This window comes from Neltuma alba, unplaced genomic scaffold (genome assembly GCF_004799145.2).
Source record: "Neltuma alba isolate B1F8T4 unplaced genomic scaffold, ASM479914v2 tig00003123_pilon, whole genome shotgun sequence".
NCBI lineage: Eukaryota > Viridiplantae > Streptophyta > Magnoliopsida > Fabales > Fabaceae > Neltuma > Neltuma alba.
In genome coordinates, this window is record NW_021633147.1 from 114,859 (window position 1) to 127,948 (window position 13,090).

Sequence of the window (13,090 nt, forward strand, 5' to 3'; positions counted from 1 at the left end):
AAGGAACATGGGAAAATGAGAGAAAATTAGAAGCAATGAATGGTTCTATATCTGACATTAGGGTTCTACGTGGCATGAAAACCTCGTCAGCTTGGTCCTATTTGAGTCATTTGGATTGGTTGGGGCAAATTTCAAGCGGGGAATCAGACTGGAGTCTAGCCCATACTAGCCTAACTTGACTCCACGTAATTTTTTAAAAAATTTTCATGATTTTGCTGATATAAATTTTTTAATATTTCTTATGTAATATATTGATTTTATAATTATTTCTTATGCAATATATTGGCTTTATAATTATCATGGGAAATTTTATGTTTTTAATTTCTAATTTGATTTAAATGTATGCAAAGAATAATGAATATTTGTTATACATACGCGCTTTTAAAAATGATTACTAATGAATATTTGTTACTAATTTTCGGTCAGAAGAAGAAGAAAGGGATTAACACTTCAGTGTGTCATGTCACGTAGGATTATTTTGGTTAAGATAGAACTTACTCGGCAATTTAATAGTGAAACCATTCTGAATATTTTAGAGATGAAAATGCATCACAAATAACTTTAAGATATTACCAACGCACGCTGGCACAGATGGATGAGGATCTGTGTCTCTTAACCATCGCTCCTGGGTTTGATCCCGCTAAAGGATGGGAATAGAGCAAACGTGCATGGGAGGGTCGCCCCCTTCTTGTGCCTCTGTAGTACCCGACTGATTAGTCTTTGGGAGACCGTCCCGGTGGATATACTGTAACAAAAGTATCCAAAAAAAATAACTTTAAGAGATTGGGTACATTTTAAAAAAATATTTTGAAATATTAAATGCAACTTAACCTTATTTTAAATGAAGGTAATAATATTACTAATAAAAGTTAGGTTTCGTGGAAGGAACTGGTCTCCTATAACATAACAAACCAAAGTTCAAATTTCTGTTAGAAAAAGTACTCATATTCCGTGTTTGGCATTGCCTTAAACTCTTCAACAAGAGGATACACTAACAAAAATTTAGAATGACACTGTACATATGAAAAATATTGTTTTAAAACTTAAAAGTCTATCTTGCCTTTGAACCTAATCGTCCCGCCAGTTTCCCATTTCTTATGACTAGACTTATTTTAGTTATATGATCATTACTTCCTCTTATTCTCTTTTCTTTTTGGCAAAACTATCGTCTCCTTTTCATTTTTGTCACACAAAACGCTGTGCGGTTCTAAATGTAGGAATTGTTTTGGAAGTTCTTCTTGGTGTATAATGTCTCAGTCCATTTTTTTCATATTTATCATTTCTCCAAAACAATTTATTAAATTTATAAATCAATGTATAATTTAATACTATATATGCTAGAATTTAATAATTTATTTAGTTTTATTAATTTATTCAACTTGAAAGTATTATGGGGAGAAGATTTACTAATCTATTATCCATATCCGTAATGCATAATATATACTATATAGGGAAAATGACAAAAAAAAAGAAGACTAAAATAAATTCCCAATTCAAGAAACTAAGAATTTAAATCAAATTAGAATTTTAAAATTCAAGTGAAATAACAAAAATAATCTTTATTTTTTTAAAAAAAAACTTCAACCTGTTGTTGGAAGCCACAGCTGACAACCCCTGTAGGTGACGAGCCATCATCGACTACCGATGTGGTGGTTGCTAGTAGTGTTTTGTTTTTGGCAACAACCTTTTTCTTGACATGGGAAGTTATTTGAGGATAGTGGTGGGCGTTGGATTTAATCCTACATCTCCATGATCATTTAGACCAACCAAAAAGATAGGTGATCATTGGGCTACCAATGATTTCTTAATATTATAATGCAAAAAAATACAAGTTAATTCTTTTGCTCTAACTCCAGCTCGTGATAACAATTTATCTGATAATAATAAGTCTTGATTGTGAAATGGCATGTTTAAATTTGAGATTAATAAGGCATTTTTTCTAATAAATGAGGTGAGATAACATGTGAATTAATTAAAAATGATAAAAAAATTTTGAATTTTGAATTTTGTCCTTCAAAGCCATTTAGATAACAATTTATTCGAAAGATTAACCATGATAGTAAAGAAGAAATCTTAAAGTTTTAAAATCACTATCATGGTTAAAAGAAATAAACTTATATTACGAGTAACATTGCTCGTTAACTTGGGCCTTAGATTTCCAAAGTCTAGAAATACTCCTCCGGTCCTAATTATAAGACCCAATTGACTTATTTGAGGAGATTAAGGAAATAAGTTAAGTTGGTTATTTATAATAAATAAGCGTTGTCATTTCTAAAATATCCTTGCTAATTAAGTATATTGGCTAAAACTATCATTATTAGAAGGATTATCTTGGAAAAAAATGCATAAATATAAGAGACAAAATGAATTGGGTCTTATAATTAGGACCAAATAAAAAGTCAAATTGGGTCTTATAATAAGGACCGGAGGAGTATCATTTAATCATTTGCTCAAAGTAAACTCATACTTTCAAACATACGAATTGATAAATCGTTTTAATATAAGCTATGAAGTCCATTAGTCAAAAGTTAACACTTTATAAGAGTGTCACATGCAGAGTTTTAGTAGTATCTGGCCTTCTCACAATCCTCTCATATGATATAGTAATAATGAAAAGTATTAATTTACAACATTAGAATAGATGAGTCCTAAGTGGCAATATATAACAAATCAGCACATAGAACAAAAGTCGAGAGACTATACAAGTTATAACAGCACACTATGTCTCTGGAGCCTTTCCTAATGGACCACTACCTAAACTATCACCTAAAGATAGTAGAAACCACAGGGTGAGACAAACGCCTCAATAACCAACTTTACAACTTATTATATATACTAACACGTGCTCGTGAGGTGTCAAGTGAGATAGTTATTAATTCTCAAGAAATATAAATATATCCATAAAAATATAATTTCAATCATCATAACCCTGACTATGGGGCTAACACACAAGCCACATAAATCTATCTCTCACTATAAGAGATCAATCAAAAATATAGGCCTATCCCTCACTCCGGGGGACAAATAAGAAGCCATAAAGGCTTATCTCCTTACTATGGACGACAAAGGAAAGCCAATCAATGTGCGCTAATGGCGGCCTTACCATGTGGTAGAGTAAGACTCAACTCAAAATTCAAATAACAACCAATCATTTATAATATACTGAGAAATATTTCAATCTTTTGTCAACATATATCCATAAGATACAGGTCAAATATTTTTTCAAATTTCTCAATCACAATTCCAAAAATCCCACATGACAATTTTCATAGCCCAAAAGGTATAACATATTTACTCGAGTTCCAAATAACAAATCATTATTCTAAAATAGCAAAATCCTCACAAACAACATATTAGCATATATAACAAATGGAAAGTGGTTACCTCTCACCAAAACAATAGAAAAGATTACCACAAGGTCAATCCTTTGCTCAACTAATAATTAATTTACACAATTAATATAACCATATATTAATATAAGCTAATTAATTAATTAATTAATTACACATATATATTAGTTAAATTTCTAATTTAATTTAATTTTTATTCTAAATTTCCGCAACTCTCATAACCCAAAATTAAGTATTTTAGAAATAACTTAAAATTTTTTAACAAACCAAATTATTTATTTACAACCTCTGAATTATTTACCTTAATAAAAAGAATTTTTCAAAATTTTCAAATATAAAATTATTATGTTCCAAATTCTAAAAATCTCATTTTAAGTTTAAATTTTAAAATCAAACCATTAAAAATTCAATAATACTTGAAATATTTATAAATAAATAGTCTAATCAAAACTTTAATGATATAACTATCTCTCTCTCTCTCTCACACACACACACATATGTTTCCATAAATAATAAACTTTTTAACTAAAATAATTATTTTAAAACCTCCAGTCATCCAACAAATGCAAGTAAACCGATTAAAATATTAATAATATGTCAAATAAATTATTTGACTTAAATTTGATCGGTAAAAATATGATATAAATCTTATATAACATGTTTTTCAATTAAACAAAACAATTTAAATACTAAAAACTAATAAATGGACAAATCTAAACCGATTAAAATTAACTACTCATTTACTTCTAATTTTTTATAGTCTCAATACTTATATCATATATAAGTCTTAAAATTTTCTCTAATCACTATAAGAATATAGTCATAGGAAGCTTAAAATATAGAGAAAATATTTATGAAGAAAGTTTGATAAAAAGAAGTAATTTTATGTATCTAAATTATCTTCAAAGTTTTCCTTCTCCCTCACAATGATTACTAATCGACTTCTTGCTCTCTCCCATACTCTTTCTCTCTTTCTCCCTTGCTCTCTCTTTCTTTCCCGCACCCTCATCTTCTGGCTCTACTCTCTCTCTTTTATCTCCTATCTTTCAACCACCCATCACCAATTTTCTTCTCGCATTAACTACTCCTTCCCCAAAGTCTTCCTTCCTAATCCAAATGCCTCAATTTTCCATGCTCACTTTCCACGTCTCCACTTTCAACCTTCAACCTTCAACTTTGAACTTTTTATCGAAATTCGGTGGAAAGTTGACTCTATTATTTTTTAAATTTTTTTTACATAAATCCTAAAATTAATTTAGGATATTACAACTCTCCTCACCTGATTAGAATTTTATCCTCAAAATTTAAACAACCGCATATAGAAATTAAAAACAAAAGCAACTCAAGGTGCTTACTAAGAAAACAAGTAAGGATACTCGTAACGCATCTGTTCCTTAGTCTCCCAAGTAGCATCACCAGGACTCATGTCCTTCCAAAATACCTCAACAAGACAGATAGTCTTATTCCTCAATTGTTTATCCTTAACGCCGCCTAAAATCTTCTTTGGTTCTATTGGATAGGTCAAATTATCTCGCAACTCGACCTCTTCAGGCTCAATAACATGAGAAGGATCGGGATGATACTTCTTCAACTGTGACACGTGAAACACGTCGTGTAAACTAGAAAGATGTGGCGGCAACACAATCCAGTATGCGATAGGTCTAATCCGCTCCAAAATCTCATAAGGACCTATGAATCAAGGTGTAAGCTCCTTAGCTTTGATAGATCTGGCTACATCTATGAGAGGCAAAACTTTTAAAAATACATTATTACCCACTTCAAATTCTAAAAGTCTCCTCTGACGATCCGCATAACACTTCTATCAACTTTAGGCCATCAACAACTTCTGTTTGATCAACTCAATCTTTCTAGTTGTGATGTCTACTAAATCTGTGCCAATAATTGTTCTTTTACTTAATTCAGTCCAACAAAGTGGAGATCTACACTTCCTCCCCTATAAAGCCTCATATGGTGCCATCTGAATACTAGCGTGATAGCTATTGTTATAGGTAAACCCAGCTAATGACAAGTGAGTGTCCCAACTGCTCTTTAGCTCTATAGCGCAAGCCCTCAACATGTCCTCAAGAGTCTGAATAGCCTTCTCAGTCTGTCCATCAGTCTGAGGATGATAAATAGTACTAAACTTGAGCTTAGTACCCATGGCTTCATGTAATAACTTCCAGAAGTTTGATATAAACCTCGGGTCCCTATCTAAAACGATAGACTCTGACACTCCATGAAGTTGAGCAATCTCATCTATATACAGCTTTGTCAATTGTTTTAAAGAGTAAGTACTATTGATAGGCAGGAAGTGCGCTGACTTAATCAATCTGTCCATAATTATCCATATCGCATCATAGCCAGATGGGGTTCTTGACATACCAGTGATAAAGTCTATAGAAATACTGTCCTATTTCTATTGGGGAATATCAAGATTCTTTAATAATCCTGGAGGTTTCTAATATTCTATCTTGACCTTTTGACATGTCAGACACTTCAATACAAAATCCATGACATCCCTCTTCATTTTTTGCCACCAATAGTTCTTTTTCAAGTCCTAGTACATCTTGGTTATCTCTGGGTGTATTGTGTAATTACTCCAATGCGCCTCTTTTAAAATAGTCTTTTTGATTTCCTCATTATTAGGGACACAAATCCTCTTCTTGTATCTCAGGATTCCATCTTCACTAATTTCATAATCAAGCACATTACGGGTCTCCACTTCCTCTCAGATGCTCAATAACTAGTCATCCTCCATTGATGTGGCCTTCAAGTCTCGAAAGAACTCATAATTACCTAAAATTGATTGTAGAGTAGCTGGAGCCTCATGCACTACTTGGAGATCTCTCAATCTCTCTAAACAATAGTGTTCCTCTAAACTTAGGTGATACACATGCACCGATTTCCTACTCAAAGCGTCTGCAACCACCTTGGCTTTACCAGGATGATACTTAAGGTCAAAATCATAGTCCTTGATGAATTCCATCCATCGGTGTTGTCTATGATTTAGTTCCTTCTGATCTACTAAATACTTCAGGCTCTTGTGATCGCTAAAGACTTCAAACTGTGATCCATAAAAGGAGTGCCTCCAGATTTTTAATGCAAAAACTACCGCAGCTATTTCCAGGTCATATGTAGGATAATTCTCCTCATGCGGCCTTAATTGTCCAGATGCACAGGCAACTACCTTACCTTCCTGCATCAAGACACACCCTAAACCCTTAAGTGAAGCATCAATGTAAAGGGTGCACGGTTTATTAAGATCTGGAATAGTCAACACTGGGGCCGTAGTCAACTTACCTTCATTTCTGGGAAAGCTACCTCACACTTTTCGTCCTAAACAAACGGTTTGTCTTTCTTGGTCAACTTAGAGGCATGGCGATATGAGAAAATCCCTTGATGAATCTTCGATAATACCCAGCTAAACCTACGAAACTTCTCACCTTCGTCACAGATTTTGGTGATTCCCATTTCAACACAGCATCAACCTTACTAGGATCAATAGCTACTCCCTTAACAGGTACTACATGGCCTAAGAACTTCACTTCTCTAAGCCAAAACTCGTGCTCACTTAACTTAGCATACAACTGATGATCTCTCAATATTCGTAATACAATGTAAAGATGCTCTCGGTTCTTAGAGTATATCAGGATATCATTTATAAACACCACAATAAACTTGTTCAAGTACGACCTAAAGATCCTGTTCATATAGTCCATAAATACTGCTAGAGCATTTGTCAAATCAAAAGGCATTACTAGAAACTCGTAGTGCCCATATCAGGTAGGAAATGCAGTCTTTTGGATATCTTTTGCTCTGACTCTTAATTAATGATATCCCGACCTTAAATTAATCTTGGAGAACACTGCTGATCCTATGAGCTGATCTACCAAGTCATCAATCCTGGGCAAAGGATATTTGTTCTTGATAGTCACTTTGTTCAACTGCCTGTAATCTATACACAATCTCAAGCTCCCATCCTTCTTTCTCACAAACAGTACCGGTGATCCCCACGGTGAGACACTTGGTCTAATAAACCCTTTTTCAAGTAAATCTTCGATTTGCTTTTTCGGCTCGACCAATTCAGAAGGTGACATTCTATATGGTGCTTTAGAAATTGAATTTGTCCTTGGCACTAATTCAATAGAGAACTCAACTTCCCTCTCTAGGGGTAGACCAGACACTTCCTCAGGAAATACTTCAGAAAACTCGTTTACCATCTCGATTTTCTCTATACCAACTTCTTTATCCGTACTAACAGAAAAAAAATAGCATATGCTTGACAACCCTTCTGAATACACTTAGTTGCTTGAGTAGTAGACAACCACCAAAGACCATTAATAGTCTCAGCTATCATAGTGCATAAAGGAAAGGTTACTATCTTCCTTTTGTAATCTAAAATAGCATTATTTGCTTATAACTAATCCATGCCAATAATCACGTCAATACCCTTGAGGGATAGACAAATCAAATTAATCAGAAACTCATGATTCTCAAATTTAAGCACAAGACTTAAACAAGCCTGTGTGGTTAACACAGTAGCTCCCGTTGGAGTTGACACTTTCAACAAGTAAGATAATTCATGCATTGAAAATTTAAACTTTTGAGCATATTCGGTAGCAATAAAAGAATGAGCGGCACCAGAATCAAACAACACAGGTATATCATGTCATTAAATAGAAACAGTACCTCTAATCAGATTAGGAGATGTACCAGCCTCCTCTCTAGTCAGAGCAAAAACTCTCCCTGGCACTGTGGATCTGAAACTAGGAGTTTGTTGTTGCGCCTCTGGACAATTATGAGCCAGATGTCCAAACGTATGGCATCTGTAGCATTCCCAACACTGTCTTGGGTGATTTCTCCCATATCTCAAGCAAGGACCACTAACACTTGGTATGGATCTAGCAGGCTTAGGGTAGACACTCTGATCTCCTCCCATACTGTTTCCCTAAGCCTGTCTCCTCTGTATAAAGCCTCCACGAGTTAAATTCTTTTGATTTTGACCCTTGCGTCAGCTTGAACTACCCGTGCTTCCATAACTGTAGCTACTCTTCTTATTGATCCCTCCTACGGGCCTCATAAAACTAGGGAAACTGCTCTGGCTATCTCAGTGCCGGCTCTCCTCTACCTCCCGAGTTTTATGAGTTGTCATCCTAAATTTCGTGCAGGTATCCTCTAAACTCTTAAAATCACATAAGGCCATTTGCTGCTTTAGCTCCAGCCTTGCCCGTTCTATTAATTTTCAAGCTATCCATTCTGGGTTATCATTCTGCTACGGTAGGTAACATGCTTAGAGATGTCAATATACTTGGCAATAAACTCATCCTTATGTATGTTCTCCTGTCGAAGAGTATAAAAAGCAGTTTCTTTTTCTTGTCTCTTGGTTGGAGGAAAGTAGTGATCAAAGAACATCTGCTTAAATTTGTTCTAAGTAATCCCCGAGTCATCTGTGCCACTTACGCTCCTCCACCATCTCTTAGCTCAATCCCTCAATAAGACCACCGTCGCTTGTACCTTCTGATAAGTATTACAACAAGCCTTGAATATTGTCTCCATGTCATCAATCCAAGCCTCAGCTTTATCAAGATCCATACCCCCATTAAAAGTTTTCAGGTGATGTCGTTCATGTCCTTCCATACACTCTTGAGGTTCATCACCTCCTTTTTTCCTTGTCGCCTTCGTGAGCTACTTTCTTCTTCGGTTCCTTCAACAGAACCCCTGTAGGTGCCAAAATTTTCCATAGACGGCTTAGGAAGCCCACTCTCTTCAAACTCTGCCACAACTTTCTTGATTCTTAAATCTTCCTCCAGCTTTCTTACCCTCTCATATACCACCATAACTACCACTTCTATTAGCTGTTGCAGTAAGGTCTCTTGGTTAAACTGTAGAGGATTCGATGGTTGATTAGGCAGGTTTGTGGATTCATCCCCACCATGATCGGTTTGTCAGAATTACATCTGGTCCATCCTCCCCACCCAAGGATGGAACCCCCTAAAAAGAAGCAAAAAGTAACATCAAGCACAGACATCAAGTTTTGGGAAAAGTTATGTGAGATTATTATATATTGCCACTAAATGCAATGTAGTGTAACCCAGTTCACAGAATCTTACTGCAAACCGATCATGATGGGGATGAATCCACAAATCTGCCTAATCAACCACTGAATCCTTTGCAGTTTAACCAAGAGACCTTACTGCAACAGCTAATGAAAGTGGTAGTTATGGTGGTATATGAGAGGGTAAGAAAGCTAGAGGAAGATTTAAGAATCAAGAAAGTTGTGGTAGAGTTTGAAGAGAGTGGGCTTCCTAAGCCGTCTGTGGGAAATTTTGGCACCTACATGGGTTCTGTTGAAGGAATCGGAGAAGAAAGTAGCTCATGAAGGCCACAAGGAAAAGAGGAGGCGATGAACCTCAAGAGTGTATGAAAGGACATGAACGACATCACCTAAAAACTTTTAATGGGGGTATGGATCCTGATAAAGCTGAGGCTTGGATCGATGACATGGAGACAATATTCAAGGCTTGTGGTTGTAATACTTATCAGAAGGTACAAGCGACGGTGGTCTTATTGAGGGATTGAGCTAAGAGATGGTAGAGGAGTGTAAGCGGCACAGATGACTCGGGGATTACTTGGAACAAATTTAAGCTGATTTTCTTTGATAACTTCTTTCCCCCAGCCATGAGACAAGAAAAAGAAACTACTTTTTACGCTATTCGACAGGAGAACATACATGAGGATGAGTTTATTGCCAAGTATATTGATATCTCTAAGCATGTTACCTACTTGTAGTAAAATGATAACCTAGAGTGAATGGCCCGACAATTAATAGAATGGGCGAGGTCAGAGTTGAAGCAGCAAATGGCCTTATATGAGTTTAAGAGTTTCGAGGATGCCGCACGAAACTTAGGATGATAGCTTGCAAAACTCGAGAATTAGAGGAGAGCCGACGTCAGGATAACCCGGGCAGATTCTCTGATTTTATGAGGCTAATAGGAGGAATCAATAAAAAGAGTAGCTACAGTTATGGGAGCATGGGTAGCTCAAGCACAGGCAAGAGCCAGAATCAGAAAAATTCAGCCGGTGGAGGCTTTATGCAAAAGAGACAGGCTTAGAGGAACTGTATGGGAGGAGATCAGAGTGTCTACCCTGAGCCTTTGAGATCCACATCAAGTGTTAGTGGTCCTTGCTTGAGATGTGGGAGAAACCACCCAGGACAATGCTAGGAATGCTACAGATGCCATAAGTTTGGACATTTGGCTCATAATTGTCCAAAGGCGCAGCAGCAAACTCCTAGTTTCAGATCCACAGTGCCAGGGAGAGTTTTTGCTTTGACTAAAGAGGAGGTCGGTACGTCTCCTAATCTGATTAGAGGTATTGTTTCTATTTAATGACATGATATACCTGTGTTGTTTGATTCTGGTGCCGCTCATTCTTTTATTGCTACAGAATAGGCTCAAAAGTTTAAATTTTCAATGCATGATTTATGTTACTTGTTGAAAGTGTCAACTCCAACGGGAGCTACTGTGTTAACCACACAGGCTTGTTTAAGTCTTGTGCTTAAATTTGAGAATCATGAGTTTATGATTAATTTGATTTGTCTATCCCTCAAGGGTATTGATGTGATTATTGGCATGGATTAGTTATAAGCAAATAACGCTATTTTAGATTACAAAAGGAAGATAGTAACCTTTCCTTTATGCACTATGATAGCTGAGACTATTAATGGTCTTTGGTGGTTGTCTGCTACTTAAGCAACTAAGTGTATTTAGAAGGGTTGTCAGGCCTATGCTGTTTTTTTTTCTGTTAGTACGGCTAAAGAAGTTGGTATAGACCAAATCGAGGTGGTAAACGAGTTTTCTAAAGTATTTCCTGAGGAAGTGTCTGGTCTACCCCTAGAGAGGGAAGTTGAGTTCTCCATTGAGTTAGTACTAGGGACAGCTCCAATTTCTAAAGTAGCATACAAAATGTCACCTTCTGAATTAGCCGAGCTGAAAAAGCAAATCGAAGAGTTACTTGAAAAATGGTTTATTAGACCAAGTGTCTCATCATGGGGTTCACCAGTATTGTTTGTGAGAAAGAAGAATTGGAGCTTGAGATTATGTATAGGTTACAGGCAGTTGTACAAAGTGACTATCAAGAACAAATATCCTTTGCCCAGGATTGATGACTTGGTAGATCAGCTCATGGGATCAGCGGTGTTTTCCAAGATTGATTTAATGTTAGGATATCATTAATTAAGAGTCAGAGTAGAAGACATCCTGAAGGCGGCATTTCCCACCCAATATGGGCACTACGAGTTTTTAGTAATGTCTTTTGGTTTGACAAATGCTCCAGTGATGTTTATGGACTACATGAACAGGATCTTTAGGCTGTACTTGGACAAGTTTATTATCGTGTTTATAGATGATATCCTGATATAATCTAAGAATGAGGAAGAACATCGAGAGCATCTTTACATTGTATTGTGAATATTGAGGGATCATCAATTGTATGGTAAGTTAAGCAAGTGCAAGTTTTGGCTTAGAGAAGTGAAGTGCATAGGCCATGTAGTATCTACCGAGGGAATAGCTGTTGATCCTAGCAACGTTGATGCCATGTTGAAATGGGAATCACCAAAATTTGTGACAGAGGTGATAAGTTTTGTGGGCTTTGCTGGGTATTATCGAAGATTCATCAAGGGATTTTCTCAGATCGCCATGCCTCTAACTAAGTTGACTAAGAAAGACCAGCCATTTGTCTGGGATGAAAAGTGTGAGGCAGCTTTCCAAGAATATAAGGCTAGGTTGACTACGGTCCCAGTGTTGACTATTTCAGATCCTAGTAAACCATACACCCTTTATACTGATGGTTCACTTAAGGGCTTAGGGTGTGTCTTCATGCAGGAAGGTAAGATGGTTGTCTATGCATCTAGACAATTAAGACCACATGAGGAAAATTATCCTATACATAACCTGGAATTAGCTGCGGTGGTTTTTGCATTAAAAATCTGGAGGCACTACTTATATGGATCACAGTTTGAAGTCTTTAGCGATCACAAGAGCCTAAAGTATTTAGTAGATCAGAAGGAACTGAATCATAGACAACACCGATGGATGGAATTCATCAAGGACTATAATTTTGAGCTTAAGTATCATCTAGGTAAAGCCAACGTGATTGCAGACGCTTTGAGTAGGAAATCAGTGTATGGGTTTCACATAAGTTTAGAGGAATACTACTGTTTAGAGAGATTGAGAGATCTCTAAGTAGTGCATGAGACTCCAACCACTCTACAATCAATTTTGGGTGATTATGAGTTCTTTCGAGACTTGAAGGCCACACAGATGGAGGATGACTAGTTATTAAGCATCCGAGAGGAAGTGGAGACCCATAATGTGCCTGATTATGAAATTAGTGAAGAAAGAGTCCTAAGGTACAAGAAGAGGATTTGTGTCCCTGATAATGAGGAAATCAAAAGACTATTCTAGAAGAGGCGCATCGGAATAATTACACAATACACCTAGGGATAACCAAGATGTATCAAGACTTGAAAAAGAACTATTAGTGGCCAAAAATGAAGAGAGATGCCGCGAATTTTGTATTGAGGTGTCTAACATGTCAAAAGGTCAAGATAGAACATCAGGGACCTCCAGGATTATTAAAGAATCTTGATATTCCCCAATAGAAATGGGACAGTATTTCTATAGACTTTATCATTGGTATGCCAAGAACCTGAGCTGGCTATAATGCGCTATGGGTAATTG